Source organism: Macadamia integrifolia, unplaced genomic scaffold, assembly GCF_013358625.1.
Source record: "Macadamia integrifolia cultivar HAES 741 unplaced genomic scaffold, SCU_Mint_v3 scaffold373, whole genome shotgun sequence".
NCBI classification, from domain to species: Eukaryota; Viridiplantae; Streptophyta; class Magnoliopsida; order Proteales; family Proteaceae; genus Macadamia; species Macadamia integrifolia.
Window position 1 is genome coordinate 140,001 of NW_024869770.1, and position 26,468 is coordinate 166,468.

At 41.0% G+C, this 26,468-nt stretch overlaps 2 non-coding genes across 2 annotated transcripts; both read right to left on the bottom strand.

Annotated features, from left to right (window-relative positions):
• Positions 1-1,662: 1,662 nt before the first annotated feature.
• Positions 1,663-1,769, bottom strand: LOC122068344. Its single transcript, XR_006137087.1, has one exon. It is a non-coding gene; the product is annotated as a small nucleolar RNA R71 (small nucleolar RNA).
• Positions 1,770-24,722: 22,953 nt separating this feature from the next.
• Positions 24,723-24,829, bottom strand: LOC122068345. The gene has a single exon (XR_006137088.1). It is a non-coding gene; the product is annotated as a small nucleolar RNA R71 (small nucleolar RNA).
• Positions 24,830-26,468: the final 1,639 nt, after the last annotated feature.

Consider the following 26,468-nt stretch of genomic DNA (forward strand, 5'->3'; position numbering starts at 1 on the left):
ATGCAAGCACTCTTTTATTTTTATTCAGTTCTTTTTGTTTATGATTTATGCAATTGAGTTGTAATTTTTTAAGTTATAGTTCTAGGCTTAGATCTAGGTGACAAGATCATGAGCAGTAGAGCAATTTTTTTTTTCAAGTTCAAGCATTGATTCAAGTAAGTAGGCTCCTTCAGTAGTCTTCTCTCCCCCCTCTCATTCCCCCTTCTGACTACCCTTTCTTTCTTAATTTAGGATTTTTATTTTCAGTTGTTACATTATTGCTATCCCTCTCCCCCAAGGTTCATGGCTAGTGTATGTGTTGGCTTTGCCCCTCCTAGCCATAGAACCATCAATTTATTATTTTATTTTAATTGTCTCCCTTTCCCTAAAGCCAAGTAGAGAAACCCTTGTAAGAGTGACTCTCTATTCAAGTAGGGAAGCTCATATTATGATGCATCCCTCGGGCTAAGTAGAGAAACCTACTTGTGCGTCTCTCTCTAGCTTTATCCCCTTTCTTTTACTTTATTTTTATTTCAGCTTTTATTTTTTCCTTTATTATTATTATTTTTAATTGCATGGGTTGTTTACTTTCAGTTATTTATTTATTTAATTTTAATTGCGTGGCTTGCGTCTTTAAATTCTTAGATTACGAATGTTTAGGACGTTATTTTTAGGACGGTAATTAGAATTGGATCACAATCATTAATCAGTTCACTTTCGCATTATTAAAAGAAATAAAAAATAAAGTGGCTGCTCTCCCTGTGTTCGACCCGCAGCTACACTGATCCATACGCTTGCGGTTACATTTTAAATCTCGAACAAGTTTTTGGCGTCGTTGCCGGGGAGACACTTCCATGTTATTTTTCACTTTCTTTTGGTAAATCGGAGTGCTTTGTTTGCTTTGTTTTATATTTTTCCTTTTCTTTTATTGAATTCCTGAGAAGAACAACTTGCAATAATAGTTGTATCAGTGGAGGTCGCCATGCCTCACAGTATGATAAAGACAGGTTTCGCCCTGTAGCAGTACCTCAGGAATTGACCTGAGCAACCCCGGATCCCTGTCGGTAAGCTCCCAAAAACCAAAAAAATAAAAAATAAAAAATAAAAAAAAATCAAAAAAATAATAATAAAAAAAAAGTTTTGCTATCCATTCTTTTGTGCTTGTCTTACTTTAGTTGTGGGTAGTTTTTCTGTTGCATGAGTGTTAAGTGGGTACGTAATACTAAGAATCGGTTAGAAAGAAGAGATCCAACAAGTAGTGACCCTATACGTTTGCTCTCTTTAAAACCCTTCAATATGGGAGACCAACAGCAAAACCCTTCACCTAAATCTCTGAAAGATAGGTTCTACCCTGCTAGAACAGCCCAACCTTCCTGCATAGTTCTGCCACAAGCCCAGGGCAATAATTTTGAACTCAAATCTCAATACATCACTATGTTGCCCCACTTCCATGGGTTGACCTCTGAGGACGCATACCTATTTCTAAGGGAATTTGAAGAGGTATGTGTTTTAATAAAGATCCAACAGCTTTCTGATGATGCTGTTAAGCTTAGGTTTATCACTTTTGCATTGAAAGACCAAGCTAAGAAGTGGTTTTATGGATTACCCACAAATTTCATAACCTCATGGGAACAGTTCACAGTTGTCTTCCTTAAGAAGTTTTTCCCAACTCATAAGACCAATAAGCTTAGAAGTGATATCCTTCAGTTTAGGTAAAAGCCTAGTGAGTCATTTTCCAAACTTATGGAGAGATTCAAGGATCTACTCCAAGAATGCCCTCACCATGGCCTAGACCTATGGCATTTATGTCAAATAATTTATGAGGGTATTGATTACCCAACTAAACAAATGATAGAGTCTATGTGCCCTGAGGGATTCACATCCTTTACAGATGAAGGAAATGCATGGGAATTCTTACTTAACTTAGCTGACAAAACCCGTGAGTGGGAATCAACCCAAGAGAGTGAAAGAACTATAGGAGGAAAACGATATTTTGTGGATGGGATAGTAGCCAAGGAAGCCCATTTGGATAGCCTAATCAAGAGGATCGAGGCTATTGTTCCTAGAGAGCCATCATCAGTCAATTTGGTTAAGATTTGTGCTTGGTGCCAGTCCCCTGGACATGTCATAGAAGAATGCCCTAACACCTCTGGGGGCACTTCTAATCAGAGTGTTAATGCCTTATACCAGAATAATCCATATAGTAACACATACAATCCAGGATGGAGAAATCACCCAAATTTCTCTTGGAATCAGGGCAACCAAGCAGGACCTTCCAATTTCTATAATCAAGGTCAACCTGGACCCCAAAGGCCTCCCTTTGCACAACAATCTTTTTCCCAAAATACTTTTCCTAGGTCAAATGTAGGACCTCAAGCGAGTTTTCCTAGGGCCCCTCTCCTATCATCTTATCAGCAACCCCCTGGGTTTACCAACACTGGAGAGGCAAGTAGAATTAGTGACTTAGAAAAAAATATGGCCCTCCTCATGACAAGCCATCAAAATCTTACGAGAGAACTTACCCAAGTTGTCTCAATTATGCGTGAGAGGGAGAAGGGAACTTTACCCAGCCAACCAGAGCCTAACCCTAGGCATCATCAGCCTGTTAGTTTACAAGGACCAACTAATGCACCACTGAATATAGTACAAGGTCAGACTCAACAAGGGCCCTCTAACCAATGTAATGTTGTTTATGCCCTTAGAAGTGGTAGAGAGTACCTACAGAGCATTCCTAAATCTTCCCCATCTATTACTCCTGTTAACTCTTCTTCAGTTGAGGACACAAATGTGCCTCTTGTTCCAGGTTCGTCTGATGAACCTAAAGATTTTTCTGAAACTAAAGATGATTTGGTTGAGGAAACCAAAAAATGATTCTTCTGAACAGGGGCAAATCCCTAACAGTCCTTATGTTCATCCTGTCCCATTTCCTAATCGCTTGGTAAACAAAAAGAAGACTGCCTCCATGGATAAAATTTTAGAAGTCTTCAAAAAGGTAGAAGTAAACATCCCTCTTTTGGATGCCATATCCCAGATCCCCGCCTATGCAAAGGCACTGAAAGATTTGTGTACTCACAAACGTATCACTAGTATGCCCAAAAAGGTGTTCTTGGCAGGTAACATTAGTTCCATAATTACTCAGCCTATAGCAGCCAAGTATAAGGATCCAGGGAGCCCTACCATATCTTGTGTCATAGGCAACACCTATATTGAGCATGCCTTACTTGACCTTGGCGCAAGTGTGAATCTTTTACCTTACTATGTGTACAAGCAACTGGGATTAGGAGAATTGAAAGCCATTGGAACTACACTTCAGTTGGCAGATAGGTCTGTTAAGATTCCTAAAGGGATGGTTGAGGATGTCTTACTAAAGGTGGGGGAATTTATTTTCCCTGTTGATTTCATTGTGTTAGATACTAATCCCTTCTCAACCAAGGATGAGATCCCAATAATTCTAGGAAGACCATTCTTGGCTACCAGTAATGCATTAATCAATTGCCGAAATGGTTTCCTAAGATTATCTTTTGGTAACCAAACTGTTGAGTTTAACAAATTTAGGATTGGCAAGCAACCACATATGGAAGAAGAGATCAATATGCTTGAGGATTTTCTGGATTTTTCTGATGATTTAGTTACCAACTTTGATATTGATTTTGATTCAGAATTCCAAGAGTGTATGGATGAGTTGGATGATGATAGTGAAAATTTCTTTTCTGAAGTCTTGAGTCTTCACACACTTGTGGAGCCCTTAGGACCCCTTTCCAATTCCATTCCCAAACCTTCCATAGTTGAGCCCCCAACGCTAGATCTTAAGGAGTTGCCATCTAATTTGAGATATGCCTTCCTAGGGCCTGACCAGACTCTTCCTGCAATAATTTCTTCAAATTTGACTTCTAACCAGGAAGAGGAGTTACTTAAAGTGTTAAAAGATAATAAGGAAGCCCTAGGTTGGACCATGGCTGATATCAAGGGTATAAGCCCTTCCATTGTGCAACATCATATACATCTTATGGAGGATTCCAAACCATCCATGGAACCCCAAAGAAGAGCTAACCCAGTGATGATGGAAGCCATTAAGAAAGAGATCCTAAAGTGCTTGGATCAAGGAATAATTTATCCTATTTCTGACAGCCAATGGGTAAGCCTAGTTCACGTAGTGCCTAAGAAGTCTGGTGTGACTGTAGTTCCTAATGCCAATAATGAGTTGATCCCTACCCGTGTCCAAACAGGATGGCGTGTGTGCATTGACTACAGGAAGTTAAATGCGGCAACCTGGAAGGACCACTTCCCATTGTCATTCATTGATCAGATGTTAGAGAGGTTAGCTGGACATGAATACTATTGTTTTCTTGATGGATATTCTAGCTATAACCAAATCCCAATTGCTTTAGAGGACCAACATAAGACCACTTTTACATGCCCATATGGAACATTTGCTTACAGGCGTATGCCCTTTGGGCTTTGCAATGCCCCTGCTACGTTCCAATGATGCATGATGACCATTTTTTCTGACATGGTCAAAAAATTCTTAGAAGTATTTATGGATGACTTTTCAATTCATGGGAATTCCTATTCTGAATGTCTTCATCATCTTTCCCTAGTTTTGAAAAGGTGCATATCTAAGAATTTGGTTTTGAATTGGGAGAAATGCCATTTTATGGTTAAATCTGGTATTATTTTAGGCCATGTAATATCCAAGGAGGGAATTAAGGTAGATAGAGCCAAAGTGGATTTAATTGATAATTTACCACCTCCTCAATCTATTAAGGATGTTCGGTCTTTTCTAGGGCATGCAGGCTTCTACAGAAGGTTTATTAAGAACTTTAGTCAGTTAGCCCGACCTCTCACCTCATTACTTGCCAAAGATCAAACTTTTGAGTTTTTCAAAGAGTGCCTAGAATCCTTCAAACAACTTAAGAAGGAGTTGACCAATGCACCCATTGTTCAACCACCTGTTTGGACTGAACCTTTTGAACTGATGTGTGATGCTTCAGATTTTGCTATAGGAGCGGTTTTGGGTCAAAGGATTAATAAGTTACCCACTGTCATTTATTATGCTAGTAGGACCTTAAATGATGCACAACTCAATTATACAACCACTGAAAAAGAATTTTTAGCGGTTGTGTTCGCATTAGAAAAGTTTCGATCCTACTTAGTTGGTTCACATGTGGTGGTGTATACTGATCATTCTGCTCTCAGATACCTAGTTCAGAAGAAGGATGCCAAAGCCCGTCTCATTAGGTGGGTTTTACTTTTGCAAGAGTTTGATTTAGAAATTAGGGATAAGAAAGGAGTTGAAAACCTAGTTGCAAACCATTTATCCCGGCTTCCCAATTCCTTGACTGTCGATTCTCCAGTCAACAAGAACTTTTTAGATGAACAATTATTTGCAATGTCCAGTGAACCATGGTTTGCTGACATTGTCAACTTCTTAGTTTCAGGTGTGACTCTGGATCATTGGTCCACCCAAGATAAGTATAGATTTCATTCCCAAGTTAAGCACTTTTTCTGGGATGATCCTTATTTGTTTAAGATATGTCCGGATCAGATTATCCGACGATGTGTTCCTGATCATGAGCAACATTCCATTCTCTCTTTTTGTCATGATCATGCATGTGGTGGACACTTTGGACCTAAGAAGACTGCCGCAAAGGTTCTCCAATGCGGATTTTATTGGCCAACTCTTTTTAGAGATGCTTTTGATTTTTGCAAGGCTTGCCCCGCCTGCCAGTCTTTTGGCCGTATCAATAAAAGGAACATGATGCCTCTCAACCCCATTTTAGTAGTTGAGATCTTTGATGTATGGGGCATCGATTTTATGGGACCATTCCCTAATTCCTTTGGGAATTTGTACATACTTTTGGCCGTTGATTATGTTTCTAAATGGATAGAGGCCATACCTTGTAAATCTAATGACCACAAAGTGGTGGTCCAGTTTCTCAAAGAGAACATTTTTTCCCGCTTTGGTGCACCACGTGCAATAATTAGTGATAGGGGTCCTCATTTTTGTAATCGGCCTTTTGAGGCCTTAATGAAAAAGTATGGGATCACCCATAAGTTATCTACCCCTTATCACCCCCAAACTAGTGGCCAAGTGGAGGTGTCTAATAGGCAGATCAAACAAATCTTGGAGAAAACTGTTAATTCCAACCGTAAGGATTGGTCCCTTAGGCTCATTGATGCCTTGTGGGCCCATCGGACTGCATTCAAGACCGACCTTGGTCAGTCTCCCTACCGTTTGGTGTATGGAAAAGCTTGTCACTTACCAGTTGAGTTGGAGCATAAGGCCTTTTGGGCCATTAAGAAGCTTAACTTTGATTTGTCTGATGCGGGAATTCATCGTAGGCTCCAACTATCTGAGTTGGAGGAACTTAGGAATGATGCCTATGAAAGTTCTAGAATTTACAAGGAAAAGACTAAAGCTTTCCATGATAAACACATTCTGCGTAAATCTTTTGCAATTGGTGATAAGGTCTTATTGTATAACTCTCGACTGCATCTTTTTCCTGGTAAGCTTAGATCCCGATGGGATGGCCCATTTATTGTTCATAATGTATATCCCAATGGGGCTGTGGAGATTTTGAATCCAGGAACAGGGGTAATTTCGAAGATTAATGGTCAGCGTTTGAAACCGTTCCTCGAGTTTCCTACTACTAGTAGTAAAGAGGTCATGGATCTCCATGAACCTCTTTACACTGATGACAAATTTTTAATCAGGTATGACCCCCTTGCATTGTCTTTGCTTTTAATTTTTTCCATGCATTGAGGACATTGCATGACTTAAGTGTGGGGGAGGGAAACCAGTTTTTGTTTTTTTTCTTTCACTTTGTTTTGTTTGTTTTTCTTTTTATTTTTTAGCTTGCTAAGGATGAAGTCCTACTTTGGCTTTTGGCTAATGATCATACCATTCGGATGCTTGATGTATGAAAATAAAAGTTTTGACGAAGGTACCCATTTTGAACGTATAAAACCCTGTTGAGAAGAAAGAAACAAGCATGTGTCTTGAGATGGGACTTTCTTTTGAAAAATAAGAGACCCCTATTTTATGGTGATGGACCATATGTAAGTCTGTGGGTTCCTTGTACTTTTGATTTGGAGTTGAGACCTTCTTTTTAATTTGGCATAGGTTGACAAATGCACAATTTTAAATGAAATGTGAAATGTGGTATAAAGAAGAATAAGAGTTGATTCCCTTGGAACTAGACAGGGCATTGCACCTCAGGAAGCGTGGTGTCTTGATCGAAATTCCTTGGGAGGAAAATTCTGAAGTAACTCTAGCATCACTGCCTTTGTGGGCATATGCAAAAAGCGAAGCTACATAGTAACTTGGGTGTCTGGTGTTTGCTCCACCATGTCATTCAGACCAAAAGTAGTGGAGTAGGATAAAGTTTATTAGTGAAAAAAAAAAGAGAAAAAAATGTGCAAATGTCATTAATGCGTGGTAACAGTTTTGGTCAAAAATACTCCAACGCCTTAGTCATTGGTTCCCTGTTTCTTCACACAAGTGGTTTTGCCCTAAGATAAGGATGTTTTGGAAGAGACGAAGTGAGTTCCAAATTAAAAAATATGCTAGTGCCTGGAATTGATAAAGGGTAATAAAAGTTCAAGTGTGGGGGTCCCTTGTAAGAGAAATTATCTTTGCTCCGGATTAGTATGGGCCTTACCTTTAGCCAAAGTTGGGATTTGTTTATTCTGAATTTTGGGTGTATATTCACTGCAAACACCCACGAGACACAACTTGTCCACTAGGGGTGACCTAGGGGTTTAAAGGCTTGTTGCACATGCTAAGTGCAACCGTGATTCCTACGAAAGTGAGTTAGGTTTTTTTGTCTTTATTCTTTTCCTTTTTATTTTGCTCGAGGACTAGCAAAGTCTAAGTGTGGGGGAATTCTGATGAGCACATTTATGTGTGAAATCTAGGGTAGTAAAGCATGCATTTTACCTATTTAGAATGGAGCTACCTTGGGTTTTACTCTCTTTTTGCAGGTTTTGTATTTTCAAGGGCTTAAGGACTATCGGGCGCTATATCTTCAATTTTACACGTAAAGAGGTCCTATTTCTTTCCATGGTTGCGAAGAGGATGAAATTCTGAGCAAGATGTACGTGTTCAATTAAAAGTACACATTCGTTTGGTCACCCGTACAAATGATTATTCTTTTCAGGCCAGAAAAAGAATAATGGATCAGAACTGAACCGAGATGTAGAACCAGCCCGTTTGCAATTGTCCCAGAGGTACAAGGAATACTTCAAATGCCAACAAGGATCGATGGACCACATCCTTAAGTGATTGAAGATTTGTTTTTGGTAACAACAACTACCTAGCGTAGTTGGTGAGCTATGGTGTACAAAATTCCCTTGCTCACCAAGAGGTTTCAAGTTTGAATCTCATGGTTGTTTTTTTTAGAGAATTTGTTGAAGATTTCCTGTTTTTCATTCACTTAAAGTACTAAGGTCATGGAGGGGATTTCCACATCAAATTAGAAGCAAAGAAAATCGTGGAGAAGAGAAGAAAAAAAAAAGGAAAGAGAAAAAAAGGGAGAAATAAAGATTGTCCAAATCTTCTCTCTCCTCCACATCATCACCAAAGATTGTCCAAATCACATAAAGCAAGAAAAAAATCGTCCCTTGGAGGGAGAAAAAGAAGAAAAATAAATTATAAAAAAAAAAGAAAGAAAATAAGCAAACAAATTATAGGAAAATTCTCAAAGTTTATTTCTCTCTTCTCTCTCCTCCACCTTAGCACTTTTGGTCTCAAAAGATCTCACAACCAATTGTGGGTTTCTCTCTTTTAGGAAAGAGAAATTTGTTACCCTACCTCCCCATTCCCTATAAATACAACTCATGTAAGAGGAGGGGAGACAATTCATTCTTCTTCTAGTTTTTTTTAGTTGCTCTCTCTTTCTCTTGCTCTCTCTTTAGTTTTAGTTCTTCTTTATCTTTTCTTTAATCACTTTTGTAATAGTTTTTTTTATTTCAATTAATGCAAGCACTCTTTTATTTTTATTCACCCTTTTTTGTTTATGATTTATGCAATTGAGTTGTAATTTTTTAAGTTATAGTTCTAGGCTTAGATCTAGGTGACAAGATCATGAGCATGGAGCAATTTTTTTTCAAGTTCAAGCATTGATTCAAGTAAGTAGGCTCCTTCAGTAGTCTTCTCTCCCCCCTCTCATTCCCTCTTCTGACTACCCTTTCTTTTTTAATTTAGGATTTTTAATTTCAGTCGTTATATTATTGCTATCCCTCTCCCCCAAGGTTCATGGCTAGTGTATGTGTTGGCTTTGCCCCTCCTAGCCATAGAACCATCAATTTATTGCTTTTATTTTAATTGTCTCCCTTTCCCTAAAGCCAAGTAGAGTAACCCTTGTAAGAGTGACTCTCTGGTCAAGTAGGAAAGCTCATATTATGATGCATCCCTTGGGCTAAGTAGAGAAACCTACTTATGAGTCTCTCTCTAGCTTTATCCCCTTTCTTTTACTTTATTTTTATTTCAACATTTTTTTTCTTTATTTATTTATTTATTTATTTATTTTTAATTACGTGGGTTGTTTATTTTCAATTATTTATTTATTTAATTTTAATTGCGTGGCTTGCATCTTTAAATTCTTAGATGACGAATGGTTAGGACGTTATTTTAGATACATAGGTTTAGGACGGTAATTAGAATTAGATCACAACCATTAATCGGTTCACTTTCGCATTATTAAAAGAAATAAAAAAATAAAGTGGCTGCTCTCCCTGTGTTCGACCCGTAGCTACACTGATCCGTACACTTGCGGTTACATTTTAAATCTCAAACAGGTTCCGAAATGATGGATACAACCTAATGTGCCGTAATAGCATTTACCAAACTTAGTTGTATTGTTAGGTGGATAATAAAATAAATGAAGTGCATCACGAGCATCATGGACTATGTGTTTAATTTCTGTTATCATGCATCATAACTTATTACTGCAACTGTTTTGCTTGAATGTACTTGAACCCCACCCCTCACTGATTGAGTTGGAAAGCTTACCCCACGTATACATACTTTTTAGATGATGACACAAGTACGGTTGTACCTATGGCCAGTGATTCTCTTTCCTCTGGACCCCAGTACGGGGTGAGTGTCTAATGGATGCCGGAAGCGGAGGAGCATGGCCAGGATTGTGCTTGTGACTTTTGTGCATACACGGCACCATAAGGTGTTTGGCTTATTTTTGATTATTTTGATACAGGTCTATGGATGTTATGTTTTTTTAAAATTGATATGTGTAATTCTTAAAGGATTGTAAGCATAATAACTCAATTATTGATATTATGTTATCATTAGATATTTTTCCATTTATTTTGGTGATTTCGCTATTATACTCTAATTCCACGACTTTTGATTGGTTTGTGATGTGAGATTGTGAAATGTTAAGGTACTGCTATCAGAGATCCTGATAGGTTTGTAAGACAGGTACGTGTCTTACTCACATCGCTGGTATTCCTAAGGGTAAATTGGATTTACTGGAAGTGGGGTGTGACAACTATGGTATCAGAGCATGAAGCTATGCCTTAACTCGTAATTTTGACCAAACCATGACTTGTGAAAATTAGGATTTAAATAAAATTCTCAAGACAACAATAATAGAATTGCACAAACTAGTAGACAAGCATAGGTACTAAAGCCGTTTCATTAAATAAAGAACTTGATTACACAGCTTACACCTTTTCATAAAAAAAATTAAAATACTGAAAGTAAGAAATCCTAACTAGCCTAAGTTTAGGAATTTAAATGACTGAAGCAAATGACAAAAAATGAAAGTTCAACTAAAACCTAAAACATCAAACTCGAATGAAACATGGAAGGGAAACCCTAAAAGCTATAGTGGCAAATATGCCACTAAACCTATAGATCGTGCTCCTGCTAGTTCTATCCTTGGCCTTAAGCCTAGTTCTGACCATGTGTTCCTAGAGGTGGCACCAGAATACCCGGATGGAAGGCCATCGCCTGCATCTGTGCCTCAAGGGAGGCCACTCTATTATCCATGAGACAATAAGTCCTATCCACTCTCTCAAGCCAGTTGTCTATCCTCCTTAACAGCTCTGTGGTGGTGTCCAAGCAGGCCATAACATCATTGAGACCGTAGGGCCTCACACCCTTGGTGCCTTGTGAAGTGGAAGCAACCCTGTAACCCATAGCTTGTGGGTTAGCTGGTGGGACACCACCAACCCCAACAGCTCCTCTCCCTATACCACCGGCACCTCTGCCGATGCCTCCACCAACATCATCAGTACCACCACCCTCTACATCCATAGGCTTCTCACCATCCTCCGCGGCAGGTGTCACCTCTCTTATGTCTAGAATCATCTTCCTCAGGGAATCTTGGTTAAAATCTATGATCTCATCGCCCAAGCGTCCCTTTCCCTCCAAATCCACCCCAAAGTGAAGGAAGAAGTTTGTTAGTATCCTCCTATAGCATAGGTTCCTGACTCGGCGATCCTGTCCCTCGGATCGAATTATCGTGGTCCACATCAGAAGGTAGGGAAGACGTATCTGCACCCCCATATAAATACAGTAAGTCATATAGGCATGCAATACGGATACCTCATCATAGTGCCCACAGGTGGGGAGAACGTTCAACTGGACTACACGACAGACAACCTTTGGAGTGGCAAGGTAGTTAACTGTGCGATCCCATCCACTAGCCTCCTTGATCAACATGTCGTTTACCTCTTGAAGGGTGTCAGGGCTCTGGAAATCATAAGCTGGAGTTCAAGGCGAGCAATACACTAGATCTCTTGTGTTGTCAACCATCAGGATATTAGCCAACTACCACATGTCAAAGGAAATCTCAACCCCCTTTCATGTAGGAGGTGATCCGCATATCTTCGGTGCCTCTATTCATGCATTTGAGGTTAGAGTAGAACAACCTGACCAGCGTTGGGTAGTAGTACTTGTTGGGTTTCAAGATGCGGTACCACCCGACTGCCTCAAAGCGTTGACAAAGACGAAACACATGAAAATCTCTTGTCCTCATATAAATCCCCGGGTCCACATTACTATGCTTAAAGCGTTCCCAATGATCTTGCTCAGCCATAGAGCGGAATAGGATTAGGTTGAACTGTGCTACAGTGAAAGCGGCTTGCTCCTCTTGTTCAATGGCATGGTGGGTTTATACACGACGTCCAGACATTCTTGCAATGTGATTCCTAAGGATTCAAGAATGAAAACCTAGTTTAATGGCTTGAAGTAGAGCTTATAGAGAAGAAAATCTCAAAACTAGATTAAAGAGAGAAGAAAAATACCTTTGGTGCATAGGTGGCATCGATCGATTGCAAAATCATAAGTAAAGGGTGTGGAATGAGTTGGAAAACCCTTCTTGGTCATTTCCTCTCCTTCTCCATGAGTTAGAATGGGGTTTTGTGACCTGAGGCACAAACCCGAGTCTATTTATAGCCATTTTAGGTCCACAGGAAACACTAGACCTGCTTTCGGTGCCTGTTTTCGGTGAGTTGAAAAGTCCCAAATCAGCGTCTGCCAGTCCCATTAGAAATAGTACTGATATTTTCGATGGAATGGCTCATATTTCTGGTGAAAATGGCCCCTGTTTCCGGTGGCTATTTTGGAAATAAAACTTTATTTTTATTTTCCAAATCTTAATATTGTTTTATTACCTTAATTGTGTGCCCCTTTGTGATATGCGTGCGATCAGATCCAAATATGTGCTGACCCCACTTATGCATGCCCTAACCCTAATTTTGCCTATTGTGTACGTGTGGGACCCACTATATATGCAAGTGTTCCAATTACATGCAACCTTGTATATGCATGTGAACTAATAAGATTCCACCATAGGAGTCATGTCACGCTGGAACACTCGATCCCGATCCCAGTCACGCCCATCACCTCCCACTTCCCTTACACGTAATCGAGGTAGACCCCGCAGTGCACCCCCGGCTCTGCCAGTACTTACTGCACATGATGTGACTGACATCATGGGTAATATGATGTAGGGAGTTGAGAAAAGACAAAATCAGTTTATGGCCGGGATCAATGATAGGATCCAAGCAGCAATGGAGACCAGTAGTGCACTGCCCACACCTCCTACTCCACTGGCACCCATTCTAATACCCATTGGATCGGCTACCCTTTAAACATCTGGTGGGGCACAAGTGCATTGGCAAGGGCAGCAAAATGTGCATGGGCATGTGTAGGACCCGATGCCTGAACAAGCTCAGGCCGATGTAGAGGGTAGGACAGACTTAACAAAGATGATGGAGAAGTTTCAACAGCTTAGGCCCCCATGCTTCTCAAAGGTGGGCCAAGACATGTTGTATCCATCAAGATGGATTGGCGGTATGGAAAAGGTGTTCAGGCTAATGGACTGCACCGAAGAGCAAAAAATTTTATGTGCGGGCTATCAGTTGAAAAATGAAGCAGATGATTGGTGGAGTGCCACTGAGCCCATTCTGAGGGCGGATAACCCGAACCCCACTTGGGCAGACTTCAAGGGAGCATTTTTTTAGAATTACTTTCTGGAAAGCTTTCGGGATAGGAGAGAGAGTGAGTTCTCTTAATTAGTGCAAGGTTCCCAGACTGTGTTGGAATACCAACAACGCTTCGAGGAGCTGTTTCAATTTTCTCCTGAGCATCTCCAAGGGGATAGAGCTAAGACCAAAAAGTTTGAGAAAGGGTTGAGGCCCCATATTGGGTCAACCATTGTGAGGTTGAAACTGCGAACCTATGTTGAGATTGTCTAAGTGGCCATTTGAAGACCAACATAAAGATAATTTTACGGCTCAGCAAGGAACAGGAAAGAGGCCAATGGAATCTACGGATTCTAGGGGAGGCAGCAAACCCTTCCGAGTGCCTTATATCAACCCAACTCCAGTACAATTCAGGAAGCCTGAAGCTAGTTAGACTTCCCAGTCCTCCCGATCAAGTGTCGTATCTCAGTCTACGGGATCGAGCCTAAGGTGTTTTCATTGTAATCAGCCAAGCCACCTAGTGAGGACATACCCCCACCAAAGGCCAGGTGATGCACTATACACTATGCCACCTAGGCCCCAACAGACATATGTAGCCCCTAGACCAGTATAGCCCCCACAAGGCTAGAGACCACAGGGTAGAGTGTTTGGTATGACGCAGAGGATGCTAAGGCTGCACGCGGTGTAGTGACAGGTACATTATTGATATCATTATTGCTTGCACATGTGTTATTTGACTCAGGAGCCTCGCATTCGTTAGTTTCATCGGCATTTGCGAAGAAGATGGGAATTTCACCCAAGGGGCTGACCCAATGTGTGGCAGTGAGTACCCCTACAGGGAGTGTAGTAGGTTTGAACTATGTTTATGAGCCTTGTCCAGTGACCATAGGTGAGCATGAGTTGAATGCTCACTTGATCGAGTTGGATATGACCGACTTCGACGTGATTTTAGGAATAGATTGGTTGTCCACATATAGAGCCAGTGTGCTATGTACAGAGAAGACTATCATTTTCAGACCTCGTGATGATGATGAGTTTGTGTTCTAAGGGGATAAGCCCATGAGACCCAAAAATGTTATCATATTGGCACTCCCGATGAAGAAGCTACTGGATAAGGGATGTTCGGGCTACTTAGCATCGGTGATGGATAGTGAGATAGAGATTAGGCCATTGTTTGAGCTAGCTATGGTAAGGGAATTTTTAGATGTATTCCCGAATGATTTGACAGGTTTGCCCCTGAATTGAGAGACAGAGTTTGCTATAGATCTACTCCCCAGCTCGACACCAGTGTCAAAAGCCCCTTATCGCATGGCCCCCACAGAGTTGAAGGAATTACAGGTGCAACTTTAGGACCTTCTGAAGAAGGGATTGAATAAACCTAGTGTGTCTCCATGGGGAGCACCGGTATTGTTCGTTAAGAAGAAGAAGAGAAGTATGGGGTTGTGCATTGATTACTGGGAGCTTAATAAGCTAACCATCAGGAACTGGTATCCTTTACCAAGGATAGATGATTTATTTGATCAGTTGCAGGGGTGCCAAGGTATTTTCCAAGATTGACCTTAGATCGGGCTACCACTAGCTCAAGATCAAGGATAGTGATGTCAGCAAGATAGCTTTCAGATCAAGGTGTAGACATTATGAGTTCTTGGTGATGTTATTTGGGTTGACCAATGCACCGGCTACATTTTTCACACTTCGTTCACACAGAATCGGACCGGTGACAAGGTTAACTCCGGTTAACCCAAACCTACCAGGATCATCTGATACAGTACCCAACCACAACATACACACATCTAAGATAAACGTTCAAAATCTCAGTGGAAGACTTAATTTACCTGTAAATACCCCCAATATACTTAATACCCAAATTGTAGTATATAGATAAATATATGTGGGCCCGCAAGCATGATATTTACACAAAAAGAATAACAATTCACGTATCAAGTACACAAAAAGGGGTCACCAAAAGAATCAAAAAGTAAAACCCTGTACGGCGTCAAAAATGCGGTCCTGCAACACAGCCCTCGCACGTGCAATCCGTACCGTGCTCATACTCCTCAAGGACCCACCAATCCTCATTGAAAAACTCAACTGTGGGGCCCAACCCTTGATCTTCAGGCTGGTGACCTGCAAAATCATCTAAAAGAGGTGCGCACGTGGGATAAGCTCACTAGCTTAGTAAGTGAAAAGAAGGACCACACAACAATCCACACAACAATCACATCCATATGCACTATATGCTATGCAATTCATTTTAAATCTCATCCACCTAAACAACATTACTAAGTCTTTGGTTTGGTGCTACTACAACCACAGTGCGCGTATGCTCTGGGTACAAGCCGTGAATTCCATCCCGTGATACGCCCATAGGGCTGTCGGAGAAAGCCCACCGTGAGTACTTGGAAAAGTAAAGCATGTCGACTACCGGCTCTCAACATAAAAGTAAATGACAGAAAGTAAAGGTGCTGACTCTAGCAATTTAAAAGCAGTACGATTGGTCCTCTTGAATATACCACTGAGGTTGTTGACTGTCCTAATGACCAGCCGAGCGTATGTCTAACCACCGCAGTGACCCGACAACTGTGACCACTGCTTCCTCCCAAGTGATAACCCAACACCTCAACCCCTGTTGGGAAGGGTCGTAGCACGGGAAGATGATAATCTTAAACCGCATGCTCCTACATGACATAGTACGATTGCATAGTACCACCGCGTCCCATTCCACGGGCCACCAATGCACTCATTTCCAAGCCGACTACGGCATCTAGTCTAATAATGCATCATGCACAATGTTCCCATCATTCATCACATAAGCACATCAATCATTTAGCATTGAGAAAGTAAAACACAACACACATGTCATAATCATATGAGGATGACTAAGCTATGTATAATTTGCATGATGACATGGATAGTCTAGATACAATTGAATGATGTAAAACAAGCCTTAAAATAAGGTCAAACGTCCTCTCCCCACTTACTTGTTGTGTACAAGGACTCACGCCCGATACAGGTGAGATCCGACGCGAGAAACGTAAATTTTTGTGAACCCATCATAAGTAAAGGGGGTTAGCATTTCACCACCTTGGGGTCAAAACTAACAAGATTTGATGATTAAATCATGTTTAGAATCATAAAAGAAGGTTGCACGCCCGTTTTGGGTCCATTCGGACACAAAAATCACGTTTGGGGCCTCTCGGGTGGGTCAGACAGCCCACCTGTCACGGCCCACCGGTCTTCTTAGGTGGGCGGGTCAGCCCGCCGGTCCTGGCCCACCGGTGGGGACCGAGGGTCAGTCCTCTCAGGCGGGCAGGTCAGCCCACCGATCGGCCCACCGGTCGGCCCGCCAGTGGGGACCGAGGGCCTGCCCTCTCAGGCGGGTGCCCTCAGACAGGCTGTTCGGCCCACCGGTCCCGGCCCACCTGAGAGGGCGAAAACTTGCCTTCTTCCTTGAAACTTTTCTCAAATTTTGGGAAATCAAATGGGGCTTTTCTAATCACATTTTCCACACATTCAAGGTCTTATAAGATGATTCTAACCTAGATCTAAGTTAGATTTAAGGATTGAGAAGCCATCTTACCTTCTTTGCTCAAGAACTCTATCAAAACCCCAAAAATCACTTCATTGCTCAAGAAGTCGCCAATGCTTCTCAAATTTGGTAAACACTTCTTCAAATCCTTCAAAATCAACACATAGACCCTCTATTAAACCTTAGATTCATCATCCCAAGTGAGATTTACAAGATCTCAAGAAACTCTACCCAAATCAAGGGTTTTACTTGGGTTTGGTGAAAGTTTAAGAAGCATAGCCTTTGCTCACCTCCAATCGTAGCTCTCGCGTTGGGGATCACTCTTCTGGCGTCAAAATTGGAAGATCAAACCTTAGTGCCGCTTAAATCCTTTCCTTCCTCCTCTTCCTTCCCCTTTCTTCTTCTCCATTCTCTTTTCTCCCTTCTTTTCTCTCTCCTCTTTACTCTTCTCACCAAACTCCTTAATGTAATAAATGAGAAAATGAAAAACACAATAATGCTATTTATACTTTTTAAAACAACTAGTAACCACATGGGTGGGTCACTCAGGTGGGCGGGCGCGCCCGCCTGTGACCACCCACCTGAGGGCCGAAAATTGGCCAACAAGTGGGATTTTGATGGAATTCGACTCTTGGCACAAGGTATATTATACGTATGCACTTTAGGATATGGCTACATACCAGCATTACCCGTATATGGCCTTATGATACGTGCATGTGCACGGCTTGGGTACACCCGTCTCCTTTGGCACTGACTCGGATTTGTCTGGCCAACCTGTGTTCAAAGTCACCCTTGCCATCATAGTCTATAAGGAACCCGCCTTAACCCACTCTAGTTCGGGTCCTGCATGGTTAAACCGGGTCAACCATGTAACTAGACCGGTTTTAAAAGGTAGGGTATCACAACATTTATGGACTTGATGAACTGGGTTTTCTAGTACTTCTTGAAAAAATTTGTATTATGTTCATCGATGACATATTGGTCTACTCCAAGAGTGTAGAGGAACATGCTATTCACCTGAGATTAGTATTGCAACGCTTGACAGAGAAGCAAATTTATGCCAAATTCAGAAAATGTGAGTTTTGGTTGTCACAGGTGGCATTCCTAGGCCACATTGTTTTAGATAAGGGTATAGAGGTTGACCCAGGCAAGGTGAAGGCAGTTCTAGAATGAGAGACTCCCAAGAGTGTAGCAGACATATGTAGTTTTTTGGGATTGGCCGGATACTATAGGAGGTTTATTGAGAACTTCTCCCGCATTGCTACTTTGATGACCCGACTTGCACAGAAGGGTGTGAAATTTGAGTGCCCCGATGCTTGTGAAAAGAGTTTCAAAGAGCTAAGGAAAATGTTGTTATCAGCTCCAGTTTTGACTATTCCAATCGGTATAAGTGGTATGGTTGTTTATAGTGATGCCTCTAAGCTGGGATTGGGTTGTGTATTGATGCAGCATGGGAAAGTCATTGCTTATGCATCCCGCAAGTTGAAAGGTTATGAGAAGAACTACTCCACCCATGATTTGGAGTTGGCAGCTGTGATTTTTGCACTAAAAATCTGGAGACACTACCTGTATGGTGAGAAGAGTGAGATCTTCAGTGACCTTAAGAGCCTCAAGTACTTCTTCACCCAAAAGGAGCTTAACATGAGACAAAGACGTTGGTTGGAGTTAATGAAGGACTATGACTATACTATCCACTATCACCCAGGAAAGGCCAATATGGTAACTGATGAACTTAGTCGAAAATTCTAGTCATTGACTCTTGCATCACTGAAGACCAATGAGCATCTCATGGAGGAGGCCAGGAACCTAGACTTGGAGCTATTAGTGGAAGGTGTCACCTTTTCACTATTGGCATTGGTGGTACAACCTAGTCTGGCAGATAGGATCAAACTGGTAGCTTTACCACTAGAGTTGGAGGGTACACATGATATCTTCCATGTATCCATGTTGAGGAAGTACATTCCTGACCCCACTCACGTCTTGACTTACATATCCCATGAGTTGGATGAGGATTTTGCATACGTGGAGTATCCGGAGAAGATTGTTGACTGGAAAGAGCATGTTCTCCGCAACCACACCATTTCCTTTGTCAAGGTGAAATGGATGAACCACCTTGAGCAGGAAGCATCTTGGGAGTGGGAAGACGAGATGATGAAGCAGTACCCTGGATTATTTGATTTTTCAGGTATGTTCAATTTCGAGGACGAAATTCTTGTAAGGTGGGGAGAATGTTACACCCGTGCCCTGACTCGGTCTAATTTGAACCGCTGTGATAGGTCTCAGACTAGAGATCAAAAACACTGCTGGGTTTTGGCTCACAGTCGCCCATTGTCGAAGGGGGAGAGATGACCCCAAGTGTTTATTCATCGCGTGCCAATCTAACTGGAGGGGGTTCGTACCTTCCGACCCCAGACGGTATGTGACCCAACTCCTCACACATAAATCCTGGCACGTACCAAAGTTACCGAAAGACCATGAGCATGGCCGAGGGCAACTAACTGTGCAAGATCAGTTGGTGGACAACAAATAGTCAAGACAATGACCACCGGAAGCACTAGGCCTGAATCCGGTGGGCTATTTTTGGTGAGCCAAATAGGCTACTGTCAAGGTTCCAATGCCTGTGGGTCCTGCCATGGGCATCGTAGACACTCTCAAATGATCCCAAATCTTCCTCCACATCTTCCCTGTGACGTGAGCACATTTTAGACCTAAGTGGTCATGTTCTCGGGCTCCGAAAGACTTATTAACTCGATCGGTCTGAATAGGGTCCAACCAAATGGACCCTAAGGTCCAACTTAACATATAAGAAGGAAATGAGGATTTCATTTCCTCATTTCCTTTGTGCTCAATGTAGGAGAGGAGAGAAAGAGGAGAGGAAGGAAGAAGAAGAAGAGGAAGAAGAGGAAGAAGAGGGGGAAGACTTACCTTGGTGGTAGCTGCCGACTAGTTGCCGGAATCGCTGTCGGAGGCAAGTGCAATCATTCCTACTGCCCTCACTCTTCATTTTGACCTAGGGTGAGCTAAGTATGGTTGTGATCTTAGTGCACAAACCCTCTTGAGGTCGGGGAATGCTTGTTCCACCTCCCCGGTGCCGTTGCCAAGCTCAAACCAAGCCCTGTGAGCTCCAGCAATAAGTATTGTCATATGACTAACTAGGGTTTAAATCATTCGATCGACATATCTCCCAAATGGGTCAGTGGAATCAGGATTTTATTGGCTTAGAATGATGCTAGGAATATTCCCTATAAAATCCATGAAACAAATCCCAACGATTAGGCCTGAGCCAGAAAGCCCAAATTCGAGTGGACAGTTCTGTACTGCCACCGAAAACACTGGGCCTGCTTTCGGTGGGTTGTTTTTGGTGAACCACAAAGCTCAATGAGCTCTTTGCCACCACCATTGGAAACATGACTGATATTTTCGACAGAAAGACCCTTTTCTGGTGGGTGTTTCTGGTGACATTACTGTCACAAGGAAACCTTATCTATACCTTTATGGAGTGACCCAAGTGGGCCCCTCCTGATCTTTCTGACACGTATTGATATACAATTGCCCTTGTGTCTAGGACAGTGATGTACTCAAGCCCCGAGACTGAAATTGAGCTTATTAATTGGTGGCCTTATCTGAACCCTACCACACACAGAGATAAATAAGGTGAGAGATGGTTGCTTTATTTTTTGTGATTGTTTATTATTATATAACTGCTCACAGGTGTAGAATTTCATATTTAATTATATTGTTCATATGATGATGATGTTCAATCACACATTACATTTTATGATTATGATATGAATTGTTATGGATATGTAAGGCGGGATCCAGTGTGGCCGAGGTGGTGCCAGTACCATGATCACCTTGTGATTGTTGTATGCATGTGACGGAATTCGGCGTGGCCAAGGTGGTACTGGTGCCATGATTGCCGTATGCTTGTTGCATTTATGCATTGCTTATGTGCATTAGAGTTAGTTGTAGTTGTGAATTACACTTTGTGGCCGATGTGTTACCTGTATCGTGTGTTCCGGGACTACATTTGGAAATGGATACGCTTCATGGCCGACGATTGGTACCGGTGTTGCGTAGTTGATACTCCACTATTATATGCATGCTATATTAGGTAAATGGTCATGGGTTACACTTTGTGGCCGATCTGTTACGGGTATCATGTACCCGTGACTGTATTTGGAGATGGATTACACTTTATGGCTGATGTGTTACCGGTGTCGTGTAATTCATACTATGGGTATCATTATGAAGGCATGTAGCATATATGTGGTTATGTATCACTCCCTATGCTATGAATCCTTTCCAATAGAGGTTAAGGTGTTGGATAACTCATTGTGGTATGTTTGATGTGCCTTTTTGGAATGCCACACCCGCGGTACGATGTGATTATTGTCGGAGGCGAGAACTTGTCCTGCCTGGCCAATAATGTACTAGTGCCATGACTTCCAGGAGGGGATTATTAGGGGTTTTCTAGGTGACCCATGAACGTATATGGGGACCGGCAGGCTTCTATTCATGGCTAGGGTTTGTATCCCTGCATAGTCAATGGCGGTTCCAAGACGATGGATACAGCCTAATGTGCCGTAGTAGCATTTACTAGACTTAATTGTATTTTTATGTGGATAATAAAATAAATGAAGTGCATCACAAGCATCATGGACTATATGTTTAATTTCTCTTATCATGCATCATAAATTATTACTGCGATTGTTTTGCTTGGATGTACGTGAACCCCACCCCTCACTGAGCGAGTTGGAAAGCTTACCCCACGTATACACACTTTTTAGATGATGATGCAGGTACGGTTGTGCCTATGGCTAGTGATTCTCTTTCCTTTGGACCCAAGTACGGAGTGAGCAACTAGTAGATGCTAGAAGCAGAGGAGCATGGCCAGGACTGTGCTTGTGACTTTGGTGTATATGCGGCACCATGTGGTGCTCGACATATTTTTGATTATTTTGATACAGGTCTATGGATATTATATTTTTTTAAAATTGATATATGTAAGTCTTGAAGGATTGTAAATAGAATAACTCAATAATTGATATTATGTTATCATTAGATATTTCCCCATTTATTTTGGTGATTTCGCTATTATACTCTGATTCCGGTACTTTTGGTTGGTTTGTGATGTGAGATTGTGAAATCTTAAGGTACTACTATTAGAGATCTTGGTAGGTTTGTAAGATAGGTACGTGTCTTACTCACACCGCCAGTATTCCTAAGGGTAAGTTGGGTTTACTGGAAGTGGGGTGTGATACTCTCTCTCCTCCACTTTGGGCGACTCTCTCTTTTGGAGATTTTGTGAAGATTTTCTGTCTCTTATTTTCCACTTACTTAAAGCACTAAGGGTATGTACTAGATTTCCCATTAAATTAGAAGATTGGTCAAAGCAAAGCAAGAAAAATCGTCCAAAGGGGGGTTTGTGCACAAGTTTGAAGAGAGAGAAAAAAGAAGAAAAAATGAAAAAAGAAAAAAAAGAAGAAAAAATGAAAAAAGAAAAAAAAGAAGAAAAAAAGGAAACAAATAGAAAAATCGTGGGAGACCTTTTCTCCCCTACTTTCTTTCCTATTTCTCTCTTCTCTCTCCACCTCACAAAAAATCCAAGAGGGTCCCACACTTGGGCATTCTTCCCTTTTCTACCCTATTTTCTCTCATTTTTTTCTTCTCTCCTCCCTCCACCTCATCACCCAAATTGTTGGATTCTCTCTATCTCAATTCTCTCCTTTTTCTCTTCTTTCCTATTTCCACCTCACACACGATCCTAGAGGATTCCTTTGGACCGTTGTCTCCTCTCTCCTCTCCCCTCTCCCCTACTTCCTATTTTATCTCTACCTCCCCATTCCCTATATAAGAGAGTCGACCATAGGGGGAGAGGGCACACTTCTTTTTTAGGGTTTTCTCTCTTTTTATTTGTCTCTAGTTTTCATTATGATCTAGTTCTAGTTTTAGTTCTTCTTTGTTTTTGCTTTTGAACACTTTTGTAATTGGTTTTATTTAATTAGTGCAATGTCTTTTATTTTTAGGGTTAATGTTATTCAAGTTATTCAAGTTGTGATAATTTTAATTCTCTAGTTCAAGGCATAGATGTAGATAAGATCCAACCTTTGGAGCACCTCTATTCAAGTTCAATTTTCGCTTCAAGATTTGTTTTCTCCAGGCCTAGCAATTTTAGATTTGGTTTACTCCAGATTTGATTTTTAAGGCTGGTAGTATTTCAAATCGATCAAGATTTTACTTCAAGGATTGAAGTTCAAGTAAGTAGAATTTTTATAAGTTATCTCACCCCCTCTCATTCCCTCTTCTTGCGACCCATTCATTCTTAATTTTGGATTTAAATTTCAGTTTTTACTTTGATGCTTTCCTTTTCCCCCAAGGTCCTTGTCTAGATGCATGTGTTGCCTTTGCCCCTCTCGAGCTATGGAACCATCCTTTTATTGCCTTTACTTTTAGTCATTTACTTTGCCTCCCTTCCACTAAAGCTAAGTAGAGTAGCCCTTGTAAGAGTAACTCTCTAGTCAAGTAGGGAAGCTCATATTATTTAAGGTGCATCCCTCGGGCTAAGTAGAGAAACCTACTTATGTGCCTCTCTCTGACTTTGTCCCCTTTATTTGCACTTTTTTTTACTTTTCAATACTTTTACTTTCAGTTATTTACTTTTTAATTGTGTGGTTTGAGCATTTAAATTCCTAGATGACGAATGGTTAGGGTTAGATATGAGTGGTTAGGTCGTTCAATTTTTATTACAATTTCAATTCCAATTTCCCTAGATGTGTTGGTTAGAACACTTTTATATGCATTTGGGTTATGACGGTAGTTAGAAGTAGATCACCATAATCAATCGTTACACTTTCGCATTACTAAAAGAAGCTAAAAATAAAGTGGTTGCTTTCCTTGTGTTTGACCCATTGGCTACACTGATCTGTACGCTTGTGGTTACTTTTAAATCTTAAACAAGTTTTTGGCGCCATTGCTAGGGAGACAGTTCCATGTTATTTTTCGCTTTCTTTTGGTAAATCAGAGTGCTTTATTTTCTTTTTCTTTTATCATTTATTGAATTCTTGAGAAGATTAACTTGCAATAATAGTTGTATCGATGGAGGTCACCAAGCCTCACAGTATGGTATTGATAGGATTCACCCTGTAGCAGTACCTCAGGAATTGAGCAACCTTGAATCCCTGCTAGTAAGCTTGCAAAAAGCCCAAAAAAAAAAAATTAAAAATTTTTTTTCCATTCTTTTGCTTTTGTCTTATTCTAGTTGTGGATAGTGTCCTATTGCATAAGTGTTGGGTGGGTACGTAATACTGAGAATCAGTTAGAAAGAAAAGATCCAGCAAGTAGTGACCCTATATGTATACTCTCAACCTTTCAATATGGGAGACCAACAACAAAACCCTTCATCTAAATCTTTGAAAGGTAGGTTCTACTCTGTTAGAGCAGTCCAACCTTCCTGCATAGTTTTACCACAAGCACAGGGCAATTATTTTGAGCTCAAATCTCAATACATCACTATGTTTCCCACTTCCATGGGCTGACCTCTGAGGATGCATACCTATTTCTAAGGGAATTTGAAGAAGTATGTGTTCTAATTAAGATCCAACAGCTTTCTAATGATGCTGTTAAGCTTAGGTTCATCACTTTTGCATTGAAAGAACAAGCTAAGAAGTGGTTGTATGGGTTACACATAAATTCCAGAACCACATGGGAACACTTCACAGTTGTCTTCCTTAAGAAGTTTTCCCCAACTCACAAGACCAATAAACTTAGAAATGATATCCTTCAGTTTAGGCAAAAGCCTAGTGAGTCATTTTCAAAACTTATGGAGAGATTCAATGATCTACTCCAAGATTGCCCTCACTATGGCCTAGAATTATGGCATTTATGTCAAATAATTTATGAGGTTATTGATTACCCAACTAAACAAATGATAGAGTCTATGTGCCCTGGGGGTTCTCATTCTTCACAGATAAAGGATAGGCTTGGGAATTCTTACATGACTTAGCTGACAAAACCCGTGAGTAGGAATCAACCCAAGCGAATGAAAGGACCATAGGAGGAAAAGGATATTTTATGGATGGATTAGTAGCCAAAGAAGCCCATTTGGATAGCCTTATCAAAAGGATTGAGGCAATTGTTCCTAGAAAGTCATCATCAGTTAATTTGGTTAAGATGTGCAATTGGTGCCAGTCCCCTGGACATGTTATGGAAGAATGCCCCAACACCTCTAGGGGCACTTCCAATGACAGTGTTAAGGCCTTATATCAAAATAATCCATATACTAACACTTACAATCCAGGGTGGAGAAATCACCCAAATTTCTCTTGAAACCAGGTCAACCAAGCAGGGCCTCCCAATTTCCATAGTCAAGGTCAACCTAGACCCTAAAGGCCTTAATAGCCTTTTGTCTCAAATACTTTTCCTTGGCCAAATGTAGGACCTCAGGCTAGTTTCACTAGGCCTCCTCTCCTATCATCTTATCAGCAACCCCTGGGTTTACCAACACTGGAGACGCAAGTAAATTGAGTGATATGGAAAAAAATATGACCCTCTTCATGACAAGCCATCAAAATCTTACGAGAGAACTTTCCCAAATTGTCTTAATTTTATGTGAGATGGAGAAAGGAACGTTGCCTAGTAAACCATAGCCTAACCCTAGGCATCAGCTTCTTAGTTCACAAGCACCCATTAATGCATCACTGAATATGATGTAAGGTCAGACCCAAAAAGGGCCCTCCAACCAATGTCATGCTGTTTATGCCATTGGGAGTGGTAGAGAATATCAACAGAGTGTTCCTAAATCATCCCCATCTATTACTCCTGTTAACTCTCCTTCTGTTGAGGACACAAGTGTGCCTCTTATTCTGAGTTTGCCTGATGAACCTAAAGCAACTAAGGATGATTTAGTTGAGAAAATCAAATATGATTCTTCTACAAAAGAGAAAAACCCTAATAATCCTTATGTTCCCCCTGTCCCCTTTCCTAATCGCTTGGTAAAAAAAAAGAAGACTGCTTCGATGGACAAGATTTTAGAAGTCTTCAAAAAGGTAGCAGTGAACATCCTCTTTTGGATGCCATGTCCCAGATCCCCGCCTATGCAAAGGTCCTGAAAGATTTGTGTATTCATAAATGTATCACCAGTGTGCCCAAAAAGCCATTCTTGGCAAGTAACATTAGTTCAATAATTACTCAGCCTGTAGCCGCCAAGTATAAGGATCCAGGGAGCCCTACTATAGCTTGTGTCATATGCAACACCTACATTGAGCATGGATTACTTCACTTTGGTGCAAGTGTGGATCTTTTGCCTTATCATGTGTATAAGCAACTAGGATTGAGAAAGTGGAAAGCCACTGGAACTACTCTTTAGTTGACAGATAGGTCTGTTAAGATTCCTAAAGGGATGATTGAGGAAGTTTTACTTAAGGTAGGGGAATTTTTATTTCATATTGATTTCATTGTTTTAGACACCCAACCAGTTGCCATCATTCGGGACCAGATCCCAATCATT